Source organism: Eurosta solidaginis, chromosome 3 (genome assembly GCF_040869045.1).
Source record: "Eurosta solidaginis isolate ZX-2024a chromosome 3, ASM4086904v1, whole genome shotgun sequence".
NCBI lineage: Eukaryota > Metazoa > Arthropoda > Insecta > Diptera > Tephritidae > Eurosta > Eurosta solidaginis.
Window position 1 is genome coordinate 71,891,338 of NC_090321.1, and position 23,788 is coordinate 71,915,125.

Below are 23,788 nucleotides of genomic sequence, written 5' to 3' on the forward strand. Positions count from 1 at the left end.
GAATTTTGGTAAAATATAACATATATATAAAATACTTACAGTTCTCCGGACGTAGGAACAATTTATTTCAAATCAGCTGAGTGATATAAAATGGTGATTATCTCGTGCTACATGCCACTTGGCGGGGAGGCTCCATCGAAGAACGAAGAAGTTCAGGGGTTTGATGCGGAATTACAGATCCAGTAGCATAGCACTAGAGTGCAATGTCAACTCGATTTAAATATTTGTAGGCATATAGTAGTTAAGTGTGTAATTGTGCATGGACACATTTGTTATGTGGGTTTAGGTGTTCGCAGCACGTTTCTAGGCGGCCGCAGAAGTGTTCTGGCCTTAAGGAACATGGCTTTTTCTTTTAAAGAAAAAACAGAAATCGCCGATAGTGAACAACAAAAATGTTTGGTTGTAAATACGACCGCCGTGGTGTGATGGTAGTGTGCTCTGCCTACCACACCGAGGATCCTGGGTGCACGCCCCGAGCAAAGCAACATAAATAATTTTAGAAACAAGATTTTTCAATCAGAAAAAAATAATTTATTTTCTTTTTTGGCCGTCAGTATAAACTGTTATTTTATATTTTTGAGCTCAAGGCCGGATTAAATAAAACATTTTTAATTTTTTGATTTGATGTGTTTTATTTTAATTATTTGTCAATATTTCGACTTCACTCTGAAGTCATCATCAGGACTGACTGCAAAAAACAATACGTAATTTTAATTTTAATAAAAACGTTCATTTATGCATCGACACCACTTACATCTTCAAATGCGCTTTCAAGACTACCATTTAACATAACAATTATAAAAAGAAACAGCGATTAAAAATCTAAACAGAGTAAACAAATGAAAACCCGTAATTGTAAACAAAAACTATGAAACAACAAACTGTTAGACGGCGAATAGTACATCGATACATACATATATATTTGGCATTACAGTGTTGTTGTGAAACGAAGACGAAAACTTTTTATGTTTGTGCGGGTCTGTATAAATGCATCACATGCTTTTGTTGTTTTTTATAAGTTTGCGGTAGACGTGAGAACAATTCGCGATGTCCGTTTTGAAATTCATCTTATTGTTAGGGGTTTCCACTATATGAAGCATTTCTAATGTGAAGCGTTTGTTATAATCTTTCTCTACTTCTAAAATGCTTACATTGTCAAAGTCTGGATAATGTCCTGTTTCTTGGCAGTGGGATGTTGAAGCCGTTTTGTTGTCTGAAAAATTGTTCCTTAATTTTATATTAGATCTATGTGCGTATATCCTTGTCTTCAGTTTTGTTTTTGTAGTCCCCATATATACTTTCTCGCATACGTGGGACCCGTCGCCATTGCAAGGAATCTTGTAAACTACATCCGATTTTTCATGTGTTGAAATTTTATCTTTAAGGTTGCTAAAAATTTTCCGTAGGGTGTTCTCATATGTGAAAGCTAACCGCACGTTCTCTTTATCATACATGTTTGAATATTTTATTATCTCCGATAATTTTGGGACATACGTTGCAGACTTGTAAATTTTGGCATCTCTAGTATCGTTATTACCTACATCACTGGGTCGGGAATAATAATCACGAATTATTTTCGATGCTAACTTTATGGGAAAGTTGTTGTTTTCTAGAATCTTTTTGATAGTTTTTATGTTTTTATCGTGATAAATATTGTCGCTGATCGATAGAACTCGTCTGACGAAGTTGTTGGCCGTGTTCAAAATTGTTCTCTTTTCATGTTGTGAGTGAAAGTTTATAAGCCTCCCCGAGGCTGTTGGTTTTTGATACCAATCTATAGTTAAGAAATTATTTCTTTTGATTACCAATGTATCTAAAAATGGTATTTCCCCGTCTTTTTCTATCTCAATTGTAAATTTGATGGATCTGTGATATCCATTCAGTATGTTAAGCAATTTGTTTGTATCTTCTGTTTTTACTATAGCGAATATATCATCCACGTACTTTGTAAGTAATCGTGGTTTGTTAACCGATTCAGTGTCAAATCTGGTTAATAGTTCTTCCATAACGTTATCCGCTATTACCGGTGACGCTGGTGATCCCATTGGCATCCCTGATCGTTGCTCGTATATTTTGTCTCTGTATTTAAAATAACGATTTTCTTTCATACAAAACTTAACAACACTTAAGAAAAGCTCTTTTGTCATGGATGTGTACTCTTTTATCTGGTTCCACTTATAATCTATGATATCAAGGGCCAAATCAACTGGGATACTGGGAAACAAGGAAACAACATCGAACGACACTAGACTCTCATCATCATACACATAAGTATCTTGAAATCCATCGCGTCTATTACATTAAATTTGGATGTCATTGTTAGTTTTTTAATATTTAAACAACGAATTTACATAGACTGTAGGACGGAGTATTAATAGACGAACAAATAGGTCTCAGCGGAATCCCTGCCTTATGGATTTTTGGCAGACCATAAATTCTGGGTGGGTTCGCTGTTTTACAGGTAAGACGGTACTTTTCCTTAAGGTCGATGAATTTGTTATTGTACAGTTTTTCCACTATTTCATTATTTTTCTGTTGTAGTCTACTAGTGGGGTCACGCTTCAATACTTTGTACATAGAAATATCATTTACTATTTTCCGCATCTTTTTTTCATATTCGATTTTATCCATCACTACTGTAGCATTTCCTTTATCTGCGTTGAGAATTAGAATCTGTTCGTTGTTCTTTAAAAATTGTTTAGTGGAGCGCAGGGTGTCTTTTGTAAATTTATCTCTAACGGAAGTTTTCGTCATATTTAGGTGATTTTGCAGAAGTGTCGTCAAGTTGTTCCTTTCTATCTCTTGTTTCTCTTTTTCTTTAATCGTCTGTATGTAATTCTCTCCGTCCGATATCACTTTAAAAAGAGGAAAATCACTCACTTCCGTCGGTAGGGCATGTTTAGGGCCTAGGGAAAGAAGCCACTGAATATTTGTAGGTATTTGTACGTCTGTCGTGTTACAAATCCATTCCGGTATCACCCTAATGTTCAACAGTTGTTCTTGTTTCTGTTTGTTACAGTCTGCTGTTATGGTCTAAGGTTAAGCGCCAAATACACGACACGAACATTTCCGCGAACATTCCGCAATCTTGTTCGCAGCTTTGGCCATACTCCATACGAACTTTTGGCCGAACATTAGTTCCCTTTCAGACAGCGATGAATACGGACAACAATTTTGCTGCAGCAATATTTCTCGCTGTGGCAATTAAGCGTAAAAAAAGAGAGGTATTGCGCCCGCAAACTACTTATTTTTTTTATAACTGTATCCTTTGTGGCATCAGGATCTACTTCTTTTAATTTTTCGATTAAAGTCGCATAATCATTATTCTTTTTAATTCTATTACAATAATCTTTGCTTTTTACTTGCCACAATGATGGCAAAGATTTATACATTTCAATAAATTCACTCAGAAATTTTTTATTGTCCATTTTACTTTTCCGCGCACGTCTGTTCCGTTCAGAAATTACTACGATTATGAGCTATTTCGCCATACACGCACGAACAGTTCGCGCAAATGTTCGCCAAAAATTAAAATATTTTGATTTTTGGCGAACATTTGCGCGAACTGGCAAACACCACCATACACGAAAGAAAAGGTCGCAGAAACATGACATAACGGGAATGTTCGCGGAAATGTTCGTGTCGTGTATTTGGCGCTTTACGGTCCACTTGGGAGTGTTTTCGTGCGAACACACCTAGTGACTGGCGATGGGGCGAAAGTTGCGATACAAAAGTATCGAAAACAAGAAAAAGACAGATCTGCGATCACTAGAGAGAAAATTGGCAAAGAGTTTCCGGAAAAAAGTGTGATTGACGGCAGCTAAAATTGTGGCGGCCTAGCGATATAAAAAAAAAAAAGGGATCGTGTAACATCGGTTGACACAACTTCAATAGCAAGGCGCCAACTACTTTATTAACATTATTGCTACGTCAACTGCACATCCCCACTTATATTTAACGAATCGCCAAACACCCTAGCCGCCTGTGCACGTATTCAAACGAGCATTGTGGAAGAACCAAAAGACTGCAACGAGGAATTGCAGGTCCAACTACTCGAAGAACAAACAAGTGGGAATAAACCTTATCACGGTGGTGTCGTGTTGACACAAGCGCAACGTACATAATATCTAGTGAAGTAGGTCGGCGTTTCACAGCCACACTTAGTGAGGAAGGTGTTAGTGATTCCGATACGGATTCGGACGGCACTGAGCTAAATGTTGACGAGAACCATTGCAATCCGAAGATAAACCCCTTTCTCTACGTTACGAAGTACCCTACCACCTTCGGAAAAGCGTCCGACCACCAATTCCGCCTCCAGGGCCAGCAGTACGCTGCCGCGTAACACAACTAACGTCAAAATGGCCAAGTCATCCAGATCGTAAAGGCCAGCACGAAGCTTTATCGCCACCAGGTTCATTCGATTACCTCGGACCAGAGCGCAACAACCACCAACAGTACCAACACGGCGCGCCCGAGAATGCGCACCACAACCAACAACAGCGTCGGCTTCACCGACAAAGTCACCTTCACCAGCGAAAACACGCCGGCAGAGACCCATGGTTCGTACTCTGTCGGCCATGTAAGTACCAGCAAGGTATAACTTTAGATATAATTACCGTACAAAAAATTTTGGTCACGAAACTTACCCACGCCCATGCAAATGTGACTAGGAATATAACCTATGACTGTATAATAACTAGTCAAACGGCGTGGAATGACGAGAGCATTTTTGCAGGGTAGTTAAAGGAACTTCCAAGTGGTACTTAGAGGGTTTTATACAGCCCGGGTAAACCATTCGACAAGGATCGATCTTTTTTTCGTCAAAATTACGACATTTTTTAAGAATTATCAACATAAAAGATGAAAGGATAGTTTAACTTATTATAGAAAAAAAAGTTACACATAAATGATTTCCACTATTATTAATTCCACTATTATAAATTAATAGGCGGCCACCGTGGTGTGATGGTAGCGTGCTCCGCCTATCACACCGTATGCCCTGGGTTCAACTCCCGGGCAAAGCAACATCAAAATTTTAGAAATAAGGTTTTTCAATTAGAAGAAAATTTTTCTAAGCGGGGTCGCCCCTCGGCAGTGTTTGGCAAGCGCTCCGGGTGTATTTCTGCCATGAAAAGCTCTCAGTGAAAACTCATCTGCCTTGCAGATGCCGTTCGGAGTCGGCATAAAACATGTAGGTCCCATCCGGCCAATTTGTAGGGAAAATCAAGAGGAGCACGACGCAAATTGGAAGAGAAGCTCGGCCTTAGATCTCTTCGGAGGTTAACGCGCCTTACATTTATTTTTTTTTATTATTAATTATCTAACCAAAAGAATTACTACATGAACACTTATGTTTTGCAACTTGACAAGATATTAAAGAATGCAACAACAGTTTAATATTCAAAATTATTTACACATTTTAAAAGGGTTGTTCACAAATAAACAGGCAGTTTTGTCTCAGTCACGTCAAGCAGCACTTACCTGTTAGAACGCTCAACACTAATTCCAACATACGCCGTTTATTTGAGAATGCATCTTATATACATTATATTGAACAAAACTCTTTAAATATAACTAAAATTGTATTCAGCAATTTACGAGTATAATTCCATTTACCTAATACCTACCTAAGCATTAGCTTTACAAAAAAAATAAAAGGCATACATTTTTTTTTTATCATTTTAAGAATATATTTTGTCGCTTTAAAATGTTTGAAGTTAGCTCTATAAATTTTATTGATAATAAGCCGTCGCTATCACGTGAAACATTTTAGCGATTCATTTTTGGGAGCTCAACCATAAATTTAAAGAATTTTTTTTTTTTTGCGACAGCAGCCATTCGTCGATTATGCACGAATTGGCAAAAGGATTTTGAATTTAGTTTTTTTTCTTGTATCTTACAAATGCAATATATATATATAAATGCAATATATATATATATATATATATATATATATATATATATATATATATATATATATATATATATATATATATATATATATATATGTATATACATATGAATCCCTATTGCGGGCAATATCTTTCGAACAACAAGACGAAAGTAATCTACGTGCACGTAATACATATTGCTATCGCAATTTCATTTTTATTGCTTTTGTAAACACTCTTCTTGGTACGTATTAGATATTATTATCATTATACTATGCGCACTAGCATTATACCAATTTGATATTAGGTTACCCGCAAAATAAGTTCTACTATAACATCATAATAATTTTTTGTAAGTGGAAAAAAAAAGCAGATAATAAGTGATTATCGCAACAATGTACTTTAAGGGCAACCCCTTATGATAATAACGTTCAGGAGAACGTATATCCCGAGGAGATGCGCATTTTAGTAAACAGAAAACCAATTCCTAAAAACAGTCCGTTATTTAAGCTGACTCCGATAATTGACGACGAGGGAATATTGCGGCTATCAGGACGTATCGATTATGCTGATAGTGTCCCATTAGAAACAAAAAGGCCGATAATTTTACCGCATAAGCATCGATTATCCGGCCTCATTGCTAGACATTATCACGAAAAATACAAACATCAAAATAATGAGGCAATCATTTGCGCTATAAGAAGAAAGTTGTGGATAACTAATTTACGTAGTTTGGTTCGTGCAGCTAAAAGAGATTGTCAAATATGTAAAAACAGAATTGTGGAACCAAAGCCACCACTTATGGGACAGCTTCCAAGAGATCGCCTTACTCTGTACATTCGGGCTTTCAGCCATACTGGTGTAGATTTCTTCGGACCATATAACGTAGCAGTTGGTCGCAGACAAGAAAAAAGATGGGGATGTACATTTACATGTTTGACTGTACGAGCAATTTATTTAGAATTAGCAAAGGATCTGTCGTCTGATGCATTAATACTGTGATTACGCAACTTCATAAACCGACGAGGAGTCCCGTTGAGAATGCGCAGTGACAGGGGTACGAATTTCGTTGGTGTGAGTAAAGAAGATTGGGTATTGGTAGAGAGGAAGTTGGTCGATGAAGGTGTAAAGTATGGGGTAGAATGGTTGTTTAACCCACCTGGTAATCCTTCAGCTGGAGGTGCATGGGAGCGAATGGTGGGCTGTGTCAAGCGAGTACTTTCCTTTTCGTTGAAGACAAAGGTGCCCCAAGTGGAGACGTTACAAAGTCTTTTAATTGAAGCTGAGAACTTGGTGAATTCTCGTCCACTAACTTATTTGCCATTAGACGAGGAAGATGCTGAACCTCTATCACCAAATCATTTCATATTAGGCTGCCCGAATGATGTTCAAACACCGTCCGTAGATGAAGGTGCTTGTTTGCGTAAGCAATGGAAAATCCTCCAACAAATGAAGCAGACCTTTTGGAAGAGATGGGTCCTAGAATACCTTCCTACATTAACGCGTCGAAGCAAATGGTGTCAACGAGTAGATCCATTGAAAGTTGGTGATGTTGTCCTTATATGCGATGAAAACGAGAGACGTGGTGAATGGAAGCGAGGCATCGTAGTGGAAGTTTTTACTGCATCTGATGGTCAAGTCAGATCAGCAATTGTCAAGACAGCTACAGGAAATTTACGGAGACCTGCTTCTAAGTTGGCGGCATTAGACGTAGTTCGTGAATCTTCGGGCATCCAATCGATTCAAGGGGGCCGGGATGTCGCTGAATCAAACCAAGATTTTATATTACCTTAAACATTGTAAACATGACATAATAACTCGACAGTTTAAACTTCATTTTATTTAATTTCATAAGTATGGCATCCTTTTATTATACATATAAATTTTCGTTAAACACGAAATTGAACGAAGCGTTTCTTCGTAATATCTAAATCGCTTCCTTCAACTTCATTTTATAGAAAAACCTTCGAGGAAATTAAACGAACAAGTAAGAATCTTGTTACAAAATTTTTAATTTAATCATTTACTTATTATAACTATCTTGTAGATATTAAAACTTGCACATTAAGACTGAATAAACACTGTCATGTTAAAATATTAGTTGTGTTTCCTTGAAACGTTAGTTGCAGCGATAACAACACATGAAATGCAATACTGTGCATTGTTTATATTTTATTTCTTAATTTCAAACAAATTTGCAACAATAATTAAACTTTTCAATTTTTAAACGAAATAAGAAATGCGCAACGAAATTTTAATTCACAAAACAGCTGAGTTCGAAAATTTGAAATTCCTATTCCCCAATTATTCTTCTCCCTAGGAGAACAGAATTGGATGATTTTTCCGCGGGAATAAAAAAATCCGCGAGAATATTTAGAATTGGTCTGATTATCTATGAATATACTACAATATTCCGCTTTTGGTATGTAAGCAGAGTTACAGTGGCCCGTAATCATAGTCGAAATAAAAAAGAGTTTTATTGGTTTAAACATGGTTCTAAATTAAATATCATTTTAAGTCTATTATAGTCCACTTAAAGACTATTTTATCTCTAAAAAACATTATTTTAAATTAAAATGACATGAGCCCGATTTTAATTTTTTAAAATAGGTTTTAAGTTGGTGGTTTGCTGTCAAAAAATGCGAGAAATTAAACAATTTGCTATTTAAAAGCGATGAACTTAAATGGAAGTGAAAAAAGGCTTCCCCGACAAGCAAATATACGTCAGGAGCTAGTTTTTTATACCTAGAATGCGTATTAATATGTTTGTGACGAAAATTACACAATCTTAAAATGTGCGATGGTTACAGCTGAGTTCGAAAATTCGAAATTCCTATTCCCCAATTATTCTTCTCCCTAGAAGAACAGAATTGGAGGATTTTTCCGCGGGAATAAAAAAATCCGCGAGAATATTTAGAATTGGTCTGATTATCTATGAATATACTACAATATTCCGCTTTTGGTATGTAAGCAGAGTTACAGTGGCCCGTAATCATAGTCAAAATAAAAAAAGAGTTTTATTGGTTGAAACATGGTTCTAAATTAAATATCATTTTAAGTCTGTTATAGTCCACTTAAAGACTATTTTATCTCTAAAAAACAGTATTTTAAATTTAAAATTACATGAGCCCGATTTTAATTTTTTAAAATAGGTTTTAAGTTGGTGGTTTGCTGTCAAAAAATGTGAGAAATTAAACAATTTGCTATTTAAACGCGATGAACTTAAATGGAAGTGAAAAAAGGCTTCCCCGACAAGCAAATATACGTCAGGAGCTAATTTGTTATACCTAGAATGCGTATTAATATGTTTGTGACGAAAATTACACAATCTTAAAATGTGCGATGGTTACTTGGCTCCACATATGGGAAATCTTTAATTAAGACTATTCCGCATTCAAAGATATTTGTGAGTTTTGATATTTTAGTATCTTTTGAGGAAAAAGTAGCATCCTATACTGATTTTGGCATTAAATTTAGAAATAAATATTCAATGGAAGGAATTATTTACCACAGGCGTCGATTTTTAATACATGTCAAACAATTTCGGGAGAGGTGTCAAATGAAGCGTTTTAATTTCGGAAGGAATAATCCGAAGGCGGCAAAGTAATAGTTGTACACTGTCAAGATATTTTTGCAAAAAAAAAAGTTTAAGACTTTCATGTGGTTGATGTAATTTTGGTGATATTGTTGTACACAAAAAAGAATTAACTAAAAAGGCGTTTTGCGCTGATATAATTTTCACAAGTTTCGCAGCCGTTTGAGGGTAATTATTCGGTTTTTTGTGAATATCTATTAATAAAAGAACAATTTCTTATCTCCGACTTCTAATTATTGAATTACATTACAGAATTCTTGAATTCAAGTCTGCTGGCATTTCCTTTTGTGCTTCTATTCCCCTTTACATTTGCCAATTCCTCTTAAAAGAAAGCGTGAAATAAAACACGGAATACTACAAGAATTAGCAACAAAAATTTTAAGTACTGATTGGTACGGGCGCTGGTGAACTACTTTCCCCCTTTATCACACTCTTACACTTTGCAGGTCCATGTACAATGGCTCAACATTCTAGGTCACTTCTTTCCTATGGAAAACTATTCTAAACTCCCTTTATTTATGCTGACTTTGCTAAGACAAACCTAAATTTGATTTAACCTGATTATCATTGAATGTCCTGCATACTTATTAGTATCGAGGTTAGAGATATCCCTATTCGGTTTCGGGTATATTAAATTAAACGGCTCTAACGGTTAGGGCCATCTAACATTTAAGGTTTGCATCATTTTGGCCATCACATCTGTCTTGATGCAAACAACTTTTCTTTACAACATCCTTACAAACTATATAAACTATTCAACATGAATACGAGCGTATGAGGGGATAGCCTTGTTGCTTTCTTTGCTTCAAGGGGCCCAAATCCGCTTTAACTATCTATTCGTTTATGTTGCGAGATTTAAATAATTTTTTAAGAACGAAATTAAGTAAAATTTCTTTAAATAAGTATGTTCGTGTTCAGTTAAAAGATTGTGCACTCAATTTTGAATTGACGACTGATAAAAAACAGCGTATTTTTACAAAACGTTTGCTAATAACTTTTAAATATAATTGAATGATAATTATCCGCCACCGGATTATGATCAAAACGCGTTTTCAGGTACTCCTTTGACAATTTTTGTGCTATTTTAAGAGTTTTTGTGAAGTAAAAAATTACCATGTTTTATACGTGGAGTCAAGAAAGCAGGGTTATAGGAACAGGGTGATCTTTAACATTTCTAAAAAATGTCTTCATAGCGCCAATCAATACCTTTTTTTCATGCGGATACCCTGTCCATACTTATTTTAGCTGAAAACTGTGTTTAATATGACTATGACAAACCAAAATTTTAAATCCCGTTTTTAATTTAGGCAAGATTTTAACTAAAGAGTATTTTAGTCCGCGACTATGATTACGGGTCAGTATGTTTACAGTACGTTTACAATTTGCATCTTTACAAGTTTTTCTTTTTCTCCTACAAAACAAAAATTAACACATTAATTAGAATTACACAATTCACATAACTATGTTATTAACATTCTACTTACATACATTCAATTTAGGATACATTGAAACTTATATAAACAACACTTAACATTTTATTTACTCCATTCATGCTTACTGCTTCGTCCATTGGTTGATAATGATGATGCTGATACTAAATACACTACTTTTTATATTTTTACCTATTTATTTTATTTTTGCAACAATTAATATATTACAGAATGTCTTTATATCAACGTTCACAGTTTCTTGTCATTAGACAATACAAACATGTTTTCTTTAGAGGGTACTCTTGAAAGAGCGACATACAGTTGGCCATGTGAAAAACAGTCAACGCTCAAATCTTAGCCTGCAACGTTGAAGGTTTGACCCTGCGATTTATTAATGGTCATTGCAAAAGATGTCTTTACCGGAAACTGTAAACGTTTAAATTGGAACCAGCAAACGCTTGCCATTGCAAAGGATTCAGGTTTCTTAATAAACTAACAGGACAACCTACTTTCAGCACCATTTTGTGGGGAGGGAGTCCAGACGGGTTCAAAGAGTTTAGAATTTCTGTAGGAAAATGAACAGTTTCTTCCAAATCGAGAACAGTATCGACCGAGTAGTATATTTTCGTCGGCGCATCATTCTTTGAAAGAATCAACCTTATCTACTTGTTCGTTGGTTGATGACAGAATCGCTCTTTCTTTAAACCATGATATTGTCCTATAACTTATGTTATCAATGTCAGGATAGACATTGTTGACTAACTCTTGGATGTTGTCTATCAAAACACAAAGGTTTTTTAGGTTAATCCTTCCCTCACTTTGTGTTAACTATCCATTGCTAACTCAGCATCTCTGGTAATAGCCTGTTCTCACGTGAAGATGACGAAACCGTCATATTAGTTTTAAGCTCTTAATTTATTGACATGTGGCCAAAGGTTGGATCTTTTTAGGGAAGCAATTATTTCGTCAGCACGTATTCCTCGAGTCACCTGGTAGGATTTGAGGAAAACCCACAGGTGAATTTTTATTGCGCAAATCGCGCATTGTCCTATCCAGCGCTTCCACAGACGTCTTGTTTGACTTGGTAGCTTCATCCCAGACTATTAATTAGCAGTCACGTATTTATTTTTTAATTTTCCACAAACACTACAGACGCTGTTATTATCATCGGTGTCGATTTTCAGCAGGAGCTTCAATGTAGAGTGTGCGGTTCGGCCTCCTTCCAAAAGCGTAGCGGCAATGCCGAATGACGCAACAGCTAGCGCATTTTTTCCGGTAGATCTCACTTTTTTAAAAGCAGATTGATTAAAAATGTTTTTCCTATACCTCCTAGTGCATCAAGGAAAAACAATTTTCCTTCATTGTTATCAATTGTTGATAGTAATGCGGTGAATACTTTTTTCTGATCAATGTTTATGTTATAACTACGTGTTGACTTCAACCTCGTGATTTATTTAATGATTAGTCATTGGATACCAAACAGAAGTGGGAGATTTCTTATACATAATTTTCTCCTTTTCATTAAGTGGCTTAAGAGTTCTGGTTTTCTTATTGAAATTTTTAGCTGATTTTTGACTTTGGTTTTCGATTTCCATTCTATACGCCGATTTATCAACAAGCCTTGCTTCAAAATTTTGTGTCATTGATGGTTGTTTAAGCCGCCTACATCCCCAATTAGACGGCGGCGCGCGCCATCCTTACGCGAGGCCGTGCGCGGCGAATTGGAAGGTGCCAACACCCACGAAGGGCCATCGCCATCAACAAAACGGCAACCGACCAACAGTCTTGCACTATCAACCGGCAACCGCGGACGCGATCCTTTTTTTGCATATTTGCATATATGAAATACGTGTACACATAGTTAATTTGAAGAAGTTTACCAAGTTTATAAGAAGTGAATATTTAAAATCCAAACTTAGAGCTTTTAACAGCATTAAATACTACTAGGTTAGAAATAATTCTAATTATAAATAAAGTGAATTTATAACGTTTAATGCGAAAACTAAACGTCTTTTTATTAAAGATCAAGTGAAGAGTGTAGCGAAGAGACACCAAAGTTGTTCATGGTCCTTCGAGCCGGATTTTAGTTCTCAGTCTTCGAGACATGAGTAACTCGCTTGGGCTTGGCATGCTATTTTGCGGAGTTGTTCTTTAATGTAAAAGTGCTGTGTATGGATCGGTTTTTTCATCTAGACATTTATCTAACATTTTCTTAATGGTTTGAATTGACCTCTCGGCCAGGCCATTCGACCTAGGTAGATATGGGCTGGAAGTTGTATGTTGAATATTCCATTCGACACAAAATTTTTTAAAATCAAGAGAATTGAATGGCGGACCGTTATCCGAAACAAGGATTCCCGGTACCCCATATCGGGCAAAAATAGATTTCAATTTAGTTACTACTGCCAAGCTTGAGAAACCCGAGTTAAGAAGTTCAATTTCAATATACTTTGAATAGTAGTCTACGACCAGTACATACGTTCTTTTGTTGAACTCAAATCACAGCCTAATTTGTACCATGGTATATCTGGTACCTCATGGTTCATCAATTCTTGTTTTCGATTTGCTACTCTGTATTTTATGCAAATCTCGCACCTAGAGACTACGTTTAAGATGTCATTATTTATGTTAGGCCAAAACACTGACTCTTTAGCTAGACTTTGACAGCGCTGCACGCCCATATGGCCCTCGTGTATGTGAAATAAAACCTTTTTACGAAGTAGCTTGGGGATAACAATGCGATTATTTTTTAAAAGTAAATTATCTACAATTGAAAGGTCATCTTTGTAACTAAAGTAAGGCATGGCTGCCTGGTCAACTATTTTTTTATTTGATGGCCATCCGTCTTTAACATACTTTTTCTCTTTTTGCAAGACTTCATCCACTTGCGTGGATTTTTTTATTTCTTTTATGGACTCTTCTGAAAGTCTTATGTGAGACATTAACAAATTGCACTGTAAATCCAATTCTTTATCCACATCAAAGTTGGTTTTTTCTCTCAATGGCGCTCTAGCGAGTGTATCGGCTACAAATAAATATTTGCCAGGCTTATATACAACTTGTAAGTTGTAACGTTGTAAACGCATCATAAAGCGTTGTAGTCGTGGTGGAATTTTAAAAAGAGGTTTAGTAAACAGCGATACTAAAGGTTTATGGTCAGTCTCTACAATAACTTTCAACCCGTAAACGTATTGGTGGAACTTGTCGCAGCCGAAAAGAATAGCGAAAAGTTCTTTTTCTATTTGTGCATAATTAATCTGAGAGCTAGTCAAAGAGGCTGAGGCGAACGCAATCGGGTTTTCGTCATGAAAAATAGCAGCACCGACTGCAAATTTAGAGGCGTCTACAGACAACCTCAGCTGTTTGCGGGTATCAAAATACGTCAGCACCGGTGCTCTTGTAATTTCATTTTTTAGATTAATGAATTCCCTTTCATGAGCATCATTCCAATGCCACTGTATATCTTTTTTCAGTAATTCGCGTAAGTTTTTATTTTTGGCCGACATATTTTCTATAAAAGCCCCTAGATAGTTAATCATGCCCAGGAATCTCTGCAACTCAGGCACTGAACGTGGTGCTGGTAACTCTGTTATGGCTTTAATTTTTTCTGGGCCTGGTTTAATTCCCTGCTCATTAAAAATATGCCCTATGAACTTAATTTCGCGTCTATAAACATATGATTTTGTTTTATTAAACCTCAAACCTACGTTTTGAGCCCTTTCCAGTACTTTCTTCAATATTCTGTCATGTTCCGCGATGTTAGATGCATGTATCAAAAATTCATCCATGTAAATTATTAACCCTTCAATGTCACAAAATAATTTTACCATTTCGGCATGAAATATTTCTGGCGCTGCATTGATACCAAAGGGTAAGCGTAAAAACCGATACCTGCCGAATTGTGTATTAAATGTACATATCTTGGAGGTGTGTTCATCCAATTTCATCATCCAAAACCTGAATTCGCATCCAGTGTACTAAAAACTTTAGACCCGCTTAATTTAGATTTACATTCATCAATATTCGGAAACGCAAAACGTGGTCGCAAAATAGCTTTATTCAAATTTCGTGGATCTAGACATAAGCGTAAATTGCCATTAGGTTTTGTAACTAACACAATTGAGCTCACCCACTCGGTTGGTTCTTTAACAGGTGTAATAACTTTTAAATCCACCATTCTATTTAGTTCATTTTGTAAAGGTTCATACAGTGTAAATGGAATTTTCCTAGGAGGATATGTTACTGGTTCCACCTCCGGATTGATTTTTAAATTACATTCATCTTTAAGTAGCCCTAGACCCTCAAACACATTTGAATATTCTTCGAACTTTTTATTTAGGCACTTTACCATATTGACCTGTTTCACTAAATCCATCAAAATGGCGCTTTGTAGACCTATAATATTATTGCAATTCATATTTATAATATAGAATTCAAGTGAACATACTTTCTGTTTAAAAAATAATTGTATGTTGCACATGCCTACAGTTGGCAATTTTTCCCCACTAAAGGTTAATATTTTTGTTTTGACATGTTTTTTTAAATTGTTTAGCTTCAATGTATTATACATACTCAATGACATAACATTCGCTTGTGCTCCTGTGTCTATCTGACAAATAATCTTGCTGCTGCCAATTTGCACGGTGATGTTCCACTCCCTATCTGACTGACGTGGTTTTAGTTTTGGTTTTTATGACGCCCACAAAAAGTTCCTCGCTCTCGTCTTCACTTGCACTTTCGCTTTCATCTTCCTGAAAATTTTTTATGTATTTCTTCCGTTGTTGTTTGTTGTGACAATACTTGGCGAAGTGGTTGGGCTTACCGCAAGCATGACATTTGACACCTGCAGCTGGACATTTGTTTTTATGAAACTGTCCGCACTTCGTACATTTCGTTGTTGTCGTTTGCTCCTTCTTAGAGGGCTTGCTGCACTTGCTGTTTGAACGCGTCAATGCCGCAATGGTGCTCACTTCTCGTTCCCCCGAGCTTTCAATGACGTTTTTGTGAGCTGTGGCTAATTCAATGGATTTTGCTATGTCGAGTGCTTTTTGCAAGCGTATGTCACCTTCGCTCAGAAGCCTCTCCTTTATTTTTGAAAATTTGTGTGACAGGCCACATATAAAAATGTCCCGGACAAGGTCGTCACGGAGACTGCCAAATTCGCACGTCGAACTTAAATTGTTTAAAACAGCCACATATTCATTTATTGATTCGCCTGTAAGTTGACCACGTGTGAAAAATTTGTGGCGCTCCATCGCTATGTTGGCTTTTGGCACAAAATAGCCCTCGAATTTTTTAATCAACTCATTGTATTCGACCGTGTCCACATCTTCATTAAATGAGTTGAATATCTGTAGGGACTCTGCCCCGAGATGATGTATTAATAAAGCGACTTTTCACGCGTTTTGTTGGTCCTCCAAATTTGACGCGCGTAAAAAAAGTTTGAATTGAGTAGACCAATTTTTCCACTCTACTGCCAAATTACTTGCCGCCAAATCTATAGGCCCAATGGTAGTAGTTTAGTTATTATTAATTAAATGGTTCGAAAACCTGACACCATGTTATAACTACGTTTTGACTTCAACTTCGTGCTTTATTTAATGATTAGTCATTGTACATAGAGATGTGTTTTCTAATTGCCTAGTTCACTTATGCATGTACAAGTTGTGTTGTTATAAATAGTATGGGTATGCATATACAACAGTTTAATCGTGGCTCGTCTTGAACTATATTTTGTAAAAGTCTCGTTTGATCGTATGATGTTTCTCTTGTGTGTTCGACACTGTTAGTTAAATCTGAGTTAGTAGTATTAGCTGACATCGGCAGCCCAAAATCCTTGATCGATGGACCCGAAAGTAATTGCATTACTTTGTTCAGTTCAAATAATGCTTCGTCAAATATGTTTTGATCATATTTATTTATATATTGTCTACCGAATAGTTCTAACAGACTCATTAATTAAAAATTATAAAGAGACTAGGCTTAAAGCTACTTATCTCTAAGCTGAAATATAATTTTTTAGCATATGTATTACATATTCGAACGCATCTTGTGAGTGGCTCATTGAAACCATAATTGGTTGCATGAAAAATTGCATCGAATAAACGAGTTGTCCTTAAATTAAGACTTGATGAGTGAACATGAATTAACACATTCGGCTTCAATTAAGTTCAGTGGAGGTTTCGAGAGAATCAATTAATGTTTCCGTACAAAAATTAAGAGCGGTAATTCCCGCTTTTTCCACTGAATAGTTTTTTTTTTAATTTGCTGGACTAATGCCATGAATTTCCGCTATGACGGCATTAACTTTTTTAATAGTACTTTTAGGTGTTCTATACAAAATGCGGGAATTCCACAGTGAAATATTAATCAACATGCCTATCTTTGAATGTAAATACTTTTCTTTATTTATAAAAATATATATACATAAATACTATTTTTCATTAACATGGAATTTTTCAAAACATTCAGTTTTGCATTGAAAGCTTCTTTCTTTCCTGATTCCATTTTGTAGACATAACTTGCATCTCTTTTGATAACTTTTGTTCTTACTTGGACCCCGATATTTTGGGGGAAAGGGGATTTTTTCTGGGAAATGATGAGTACTCATATCTATTGAGCATGTTGCACTTTGAGTTTTTAGAGGGCGTCCGCTGTATGTTACGTAGTTAACAAGATCTTTGCCTTCAGTTACATTGGCTGGTAGATTTAGCAAACCTTTTATCAACTCATCACGATACTCTAGAAATGAGCATTTTGGTTGAAATGATTTGCTGGTACCAAAGGAAACTGTCTCCTTTCTACAGTAACTTGGTCGTTTCTTCTATACTGGAAAGTACGTACCACCTTCTCAATTGGGGTCCAACTTGACTCATGAGAATGAGATTTTTTTGAGCGGGCAATCGCACCCAATTCTGGTTCTGAAAACTTTATCCAATGAGTAGTTGGCGTACGTTCGTTACTCTGATGGTAAATTTGCATCAAGCGACCTGCAGCTCCATTAAGCAGGCCATCTGAAGCATTAATATTTACTGTAACCATGTATTTTGCAAATGCTTTTAGCTGTAAACGATAGCACATTCCTTGTGTCTCTGATATTTTAAAATTCTGAACTGCTTCTCATATGTTACGCTTACTTTGCTCCGAAATAGAGTGGGCTTTTGCGATAGATGTAAACTCTTCCGTGCCAATTTCAGCCAGTCTCATACTATTATAAATTGCAACATCTGAATTAGAGTAGAAGAGGTGAATACAGTCGTTGGGAACAGAGTCTAGTCTTGAAGAGGTAATATTCCTTCAGACAAGTGGTTTAAGGCGATAGCAAATACTTGGTCTTCTCTTTGGCGCATAATTTCTGTGAGCTCGAAGTAACGAAACAAATCCCAAAGAGGTGTGCCGGTAATCGCACTATATGGATCCGATTGATTTGGTGAGAAAATCCACCTATCGCCTACTGGAGAAAGTTGTTTTAAGTCACCAAACACAATAATCGGCATACCTCCGAAATACTCGCTAGTCCGATATATTTGCTTCAGACGAGCATCCAGGTATCCAAACATTTTAGCACCCACCATTAATATTTCATCCACTATTATAAGCTGAAGATCTATCAAACTTGAATATATTGCATTAACGGTATCGTTGCTTAATGGGCATAATTCAGCTGAAAACTGATTGATGGTTAAAGCGAAAACAGAATGCAATGTTAATCCACCAGTACCAAACGCAGCTTTTCCCGCAGGAGCACATAACAACACTTTAACCGTTTCCGGGTTACTTCCAGGTAAAGTGTTTGCTCGGGTGGTCAGTGACTGATATATAGCGGAAATCAATCGGCTTTTTCCTACTCCAGCACCACCGTTAACATATTCGTAAAATCGTCGCCTAATTTTCATATTATGGTGCACATGATAAAAATATTCCCGCTGCTTTGCAATCAAAGACCGTACGGTCGATAACAGTTCATTTTCTTGTATGATGACAGGCAATCTTATAAGTCTAACTTCGTCTATATTTTGCTCGTCGTTCTGGAATACGTCGACATTATTTCCGATTTCCGGAACAGCTAATGCCCTGAATTCCTCATCCAAGGAAGGAGTCATATTTTCTTCGTTGGCAAAATTTTTCTGGTCCTATTCGCTGATTCAAATCCTCTAAAATTGTTTCCAGTTCATGCTCAGATAACTTTTAAATTTTCTTACTCTCCTCTATCATCTCTTTATTGAGGTTACATATTGTTTCAACGTCGACTTCAATTAAATCAGAGACTTCGTTGCGCCATGGATAAAACAGCATAGCCATTTCTCGAAAATAATCGGGTCGAGAAAACTCAACACTAAAACGTCTCCATCTTAATACAAGTGGATGCTTTCTCGGCCTGATAAAACCACTCCCATCATTTAATTCCAGTGGGACTATGGCTATTTCAGAAGTTTCAGCATCTGGTTCCAACTCTTCGTTTGCCTCATTTTCTGTTGCAGTTTCTCTTCTTGTCTTCGAAAAGCGGAAAGAAGCGGCAAAATCTGCAAGACATAGTTGTTCTAGCTGTCTTGGTCTCTGGATATAATGGTCCAGTAAGTTGGGAACATAAATATCCGTTGAATCGCCTGGTAATCTCTCTAAATCTGCTTTCGGTCTTACCATTCTCAGGATGAGACGTGTTAATGAATATATTGTGACGAATATTAGCAACATTAAGGGATACTATCATCTCTAAGCCGATGCTAAGCAGTGACTCGTATGCACATCATTAAATCAATCATTATGTCTACCCATATGTCCATACGAGCAGCGGAGAAGAGACGCACAAACACATGCATATATCTTATCTGAGGTGCTCACAAAAGAAGGCAATAATTTGTGCAAGTATTACTCACGTATACACGCGCATATGAGAAGCTATAAACGTAGTTGTGGCTGATGATTTTGTAGCTGATTACTAACTAGTAAATTCTAGGATAGAAAAGCCTAGAAGTTATGGAACGAGGAAACCAGACAGTATAAAAGGCAGCAACAGTAGAGGCACAACAATCAGTTTGATTTAATAAAGGCCATTTTTTGCATTATTCAATATTGGAGTTATTTATTCAACAGTTTAGTGATTCGAACGTTAGCAGAAGAGTGGGAATAAGCGGAATTGCACTAAAATCGTAACAATTGGTGTCAGAAGAAGAATTGTTGAATAAATTCCGAAGATTTCGAATACATCAAGGACATGGCAAAGTGGAGTGAATTGAAGATCCAGCAACTGAAGAAGGAGTTGGAGAGCAGTGGATTGAATACAACCGGCAATAAACTCGAACTTCAGGCACGACTCCGAGAGGCAATGGAAGCAGAAGGAATTAATGTGGACGATTATGTCTTTTATGCTGATGGGAACGAGACAACAACAAAAATTGAAGAGAAAAACGAAACATCGCAGACAGTTACGAGCACAGACTTCAACACGATTTTGGCTGCAATATCTGCACAAACATCGACAGTAACATCCAAGATGGAAGCACAGGAGGCACGCTTTTCAGAAATGTCGTCGCAAATGTCATGTCAACTGGAAGAACAAAAGACAAATATAACATCTCAACTGGCAGAACAGAAGACAAGTATAGCATTCAGAAATGCCGACACAGATTACATCTAAGATTGAAGCACAAGAGGCACGAATATCCGAAATGTCGGCGCAAATTTCAGCACAGATATCATCGCAGATCTCTGCTCAACTGGAAGAGCAAGAAGGAGGTTGGAGGCGCAAGATACAAAAATTTTACAACTCGAGAACAAAATTTATTCCGACGTTGAAACATTGCGAGGTCATATACAGGAGTTGCAACTAATCGCCCAGTTGCTTCAGCAAGCAATACGAAGGTAAAAACTCTTTTGACGGCTCTGTTCCTTTCCAGGGGTTTAAGATTCAGTTTGAGAAGACCGCAGCAGTGAACAACTGGAGTGCCGAAGATAAAGTTGCTGCACTATTCGTGGCATTGAAAGGATCTGCTGCTGAAATCCTACAGACTATTTCTGAGGGGAAGCGGAACAACTACGAAACATTGATGAGCGCTCTAGAGAAGCGATACGGAAGCGAACACAGGAAGTAGATATATCAAATTGAGTTGCAAAATCGCTATCAAAAAGCGAATGAGACTTTGCAGGAATTTGCGTCGGATGTCGAAAGACTGGCCCATCTAGCAAATGCGGACGCACCCGTGGAATACACTGAAAGGGTAAAAAGCCAGAGTTTTATAAATGGCATACGGGACGTCGAAACAAAGCGAGCTACATACGCAAACCCAAAGCCAACATTCGCAGAAACGGTATCACATGCTCTGATTCAGGAAAAAGCGTCGCTTCTGTGTAAGCCAGTTTTCAAAGCACGCGTGTGGAAGTAGAAAGGCCAGATTGGGTAGACGCAATTTTAGAAGCTTTAAAAGGAACGCAACAGAAGAATAATGGTGCAATCAAATGTTTCAAGTGCGGTAACCCAGGTCACATTGCTCGTCATTGCAGCACCGGTCCTGGTAGTTCCAACTTGGGTGGCGGTAAACGCAAAGCTGGAGGAGATAAGCAAGAGCGAGTCAGATGTAAAGGTGGAAAACTTGCCCCAGCTATTGAATGTCCTGTGATATTTGTGTCGCAAATTGAAAGGAAATCGAGCAGTCTTACCATCAGAGAGAATGTGGATGGCAAAGAACGTGTACTGACTGTATATGCGGGCGCATCACATTCCTTAATTCGATCTGATTTGGTCAACAGGAGAGTAAAACCGTTACCTGAAGCAAGGTTGCGTACGGTCACGGGCCAGTATAACCAAGTCCATGGAGAAGTGATATGTGAAGTTTTAATTGGGAAGGTCATGGTTCTACACAAATTCATTGTGGCGGAGATTGTTGATGAAGTCATATTGGGAGTGAACTTCTTAGTTGACCATGACATCAGGATCGATATGCGGAGAAGGATTATGCGCCATGAGAACCAAGATGTGCCACTTAACTTCAGGTTGGAAAAAGGGTTCAGCAGTAATCGAGTGCTGGTGAAAGAGATTCGACAAAGACGACAAAAGTCAAAGGCAGCAGATCGGACAATGGTTGATGGAACGAATGGGCCAAACAAATCAAAACCGAAGGTACCTGCGAGAAAAACACTGGCATTGACAAACCCTAAGGGACGCACTAAAACGACTGAAAGAATTTTCCAAACAGAATGCAAGGGTGGTTTCAAGCTAGCGCGTACTACTGTTGTGAAACCTCAAGACGATACTGATGATGCAAAGTCAATCCGTCAAGATCAAGCTCTGCGAAGTAGTTCTTCATTGGCCAAGCAACAGAGTGCGACGGAACGATCCAGGATAATGAGTAGTAAGATGAAACGCAGGTACGATGAGAACAATAATTCGGAACGTTTCTTGGAGGGAGATTTGGTACTGTTATACAAACCTCACCGGCAGAAAGGTGTTCCATCCAAATTTCGGTGCAGTTGGGAAGGCCCATACAAAGTTGTGAAGAAGATCAGTAATACCATCTACCGCATACAAACCATTGGAAAGCCACGAAGTAGAAGAGTGGTAGATTTGGAGATGCTAGCAGCGTTTAGATGGAGAGATTTGTCTGATCGGGACGATCAGACATAGGTGGATAGCAGTGTGACGAATATTAGCAACACTAAGGGATACTATCATCTCTAAGCCGATGCTAAGCAGTGACTTGTATGCACATCATTAAATCAATCATTATGTCTACCCATATGTCCATACGAGCAGCGGAGAAGAGACGCACAAACACATGCATATATCTTATCTGAGATGCCCACAAAAGAAGGCAATAATTTGTGCAAGTATCTATTACTCACGTATACACGCGCATATGAGAAGCTATAAACGTACTTGTGGCTGATGATTTTGTAGCTGATAACTAACTAGTAAATTCTAGAATAGAAAAGCCTAGATGTATGCAACGAGGAAACCAGACAGTATAAAAGGCAGCAACAGTAGAGGCACGACAATCAGTTTGATTTAAGACACTATCTGGCGAGCAATAGTAGTGTTATTGTGAAGTACTTTAATAAAGACCATTTTTGCATTATTCAATATTGGAGTTATTTATTCAACAGTTTAGTGATTCGAACGTTAGCAGAAGATTTGGAATATGCGGAATTGCACTACAATCGTAACAATATCACCTTCACTGGCTTCTGAAAGATGGAGACCTAAAATGTTATAGGCTGCTTCTTGGGCGGACACTTCAGAGCCGTTCACGAACTTATTACCAATGTGTTGTAATTTCTGCTTAACTGTGTAATTTCCCTCATTTATTTCTTCCATGGCTTGCCGCAATAGCTGAGAAACCCACCTATTCGATTTATTAATATAATTTATGATATAGCTTCAGCAGGCAAAAGCATCAAGTATGAACTGAATGTCCATATTAGCTCCATGCAAACGTAAAATATTACTGTTATATGCATTCAGCAGTCGATCAGAAAATTTCCTTCGGAGAAATATGTGAGCCTTTTTCAAGTTTGACCGAAGAGCCAATTTGTAGTTCTCGTAGGTTGTCGAAATTTCTGGATGTACTAAAAACTCCTCGGCGGCCACCGTGGTGTGATGGTAGCGTGCTCCGCCTACCACACCATAAGCCCTGGTTTCACACCCCGGGCAAAGCAATATCAAAATTTTAGAAATAAGGTTTTTCAATTAGAAGAAAATTTTTCTAAGCGGGGTCGCCCCTCGGCAGTGTTTGGCAAGCGCTGCGGGTATATTTCTGCCATGAAAAGCTCTCAGTGAAAACTCATCTGCCTTGCAGATGCCGCTCGGAGTCGGCATAAAACATGTAGGTCCCGTCCGGCCAATTTGTAGGGAAAAGCAAGAGGAGCAGGACGCAAAT

General features: G+C 37.4%; 1 protein-coding gene across 3 annotated transcripts in view; it reads left to right on the top strand.

Annotated features, from left to right (window-relative positions):
* qkr54B (quaking related 54B) overlaps positions 1-23,788 on the top strand; it is a 234,130-nt gene that overhangs the window by 169,607 nt on the left and 40,735 nt on the right. The window contains exon 5 of one of the 3 annotated variants that reach the window (XM_067772239.1): positions 42-587. The exons of 1 other annotated variant lie outside the window; for it this stretch is intronic. The gene's annotated coding sequence lies outside the window, so the exon portion shown is untranslated. Of the gene's footprint in view, positions 1-41; positions 588-23,788 lie in introns of those variants that run through there. One more of the 3 variants, XM_067772240.1, reaches the window with a different exon arrangement.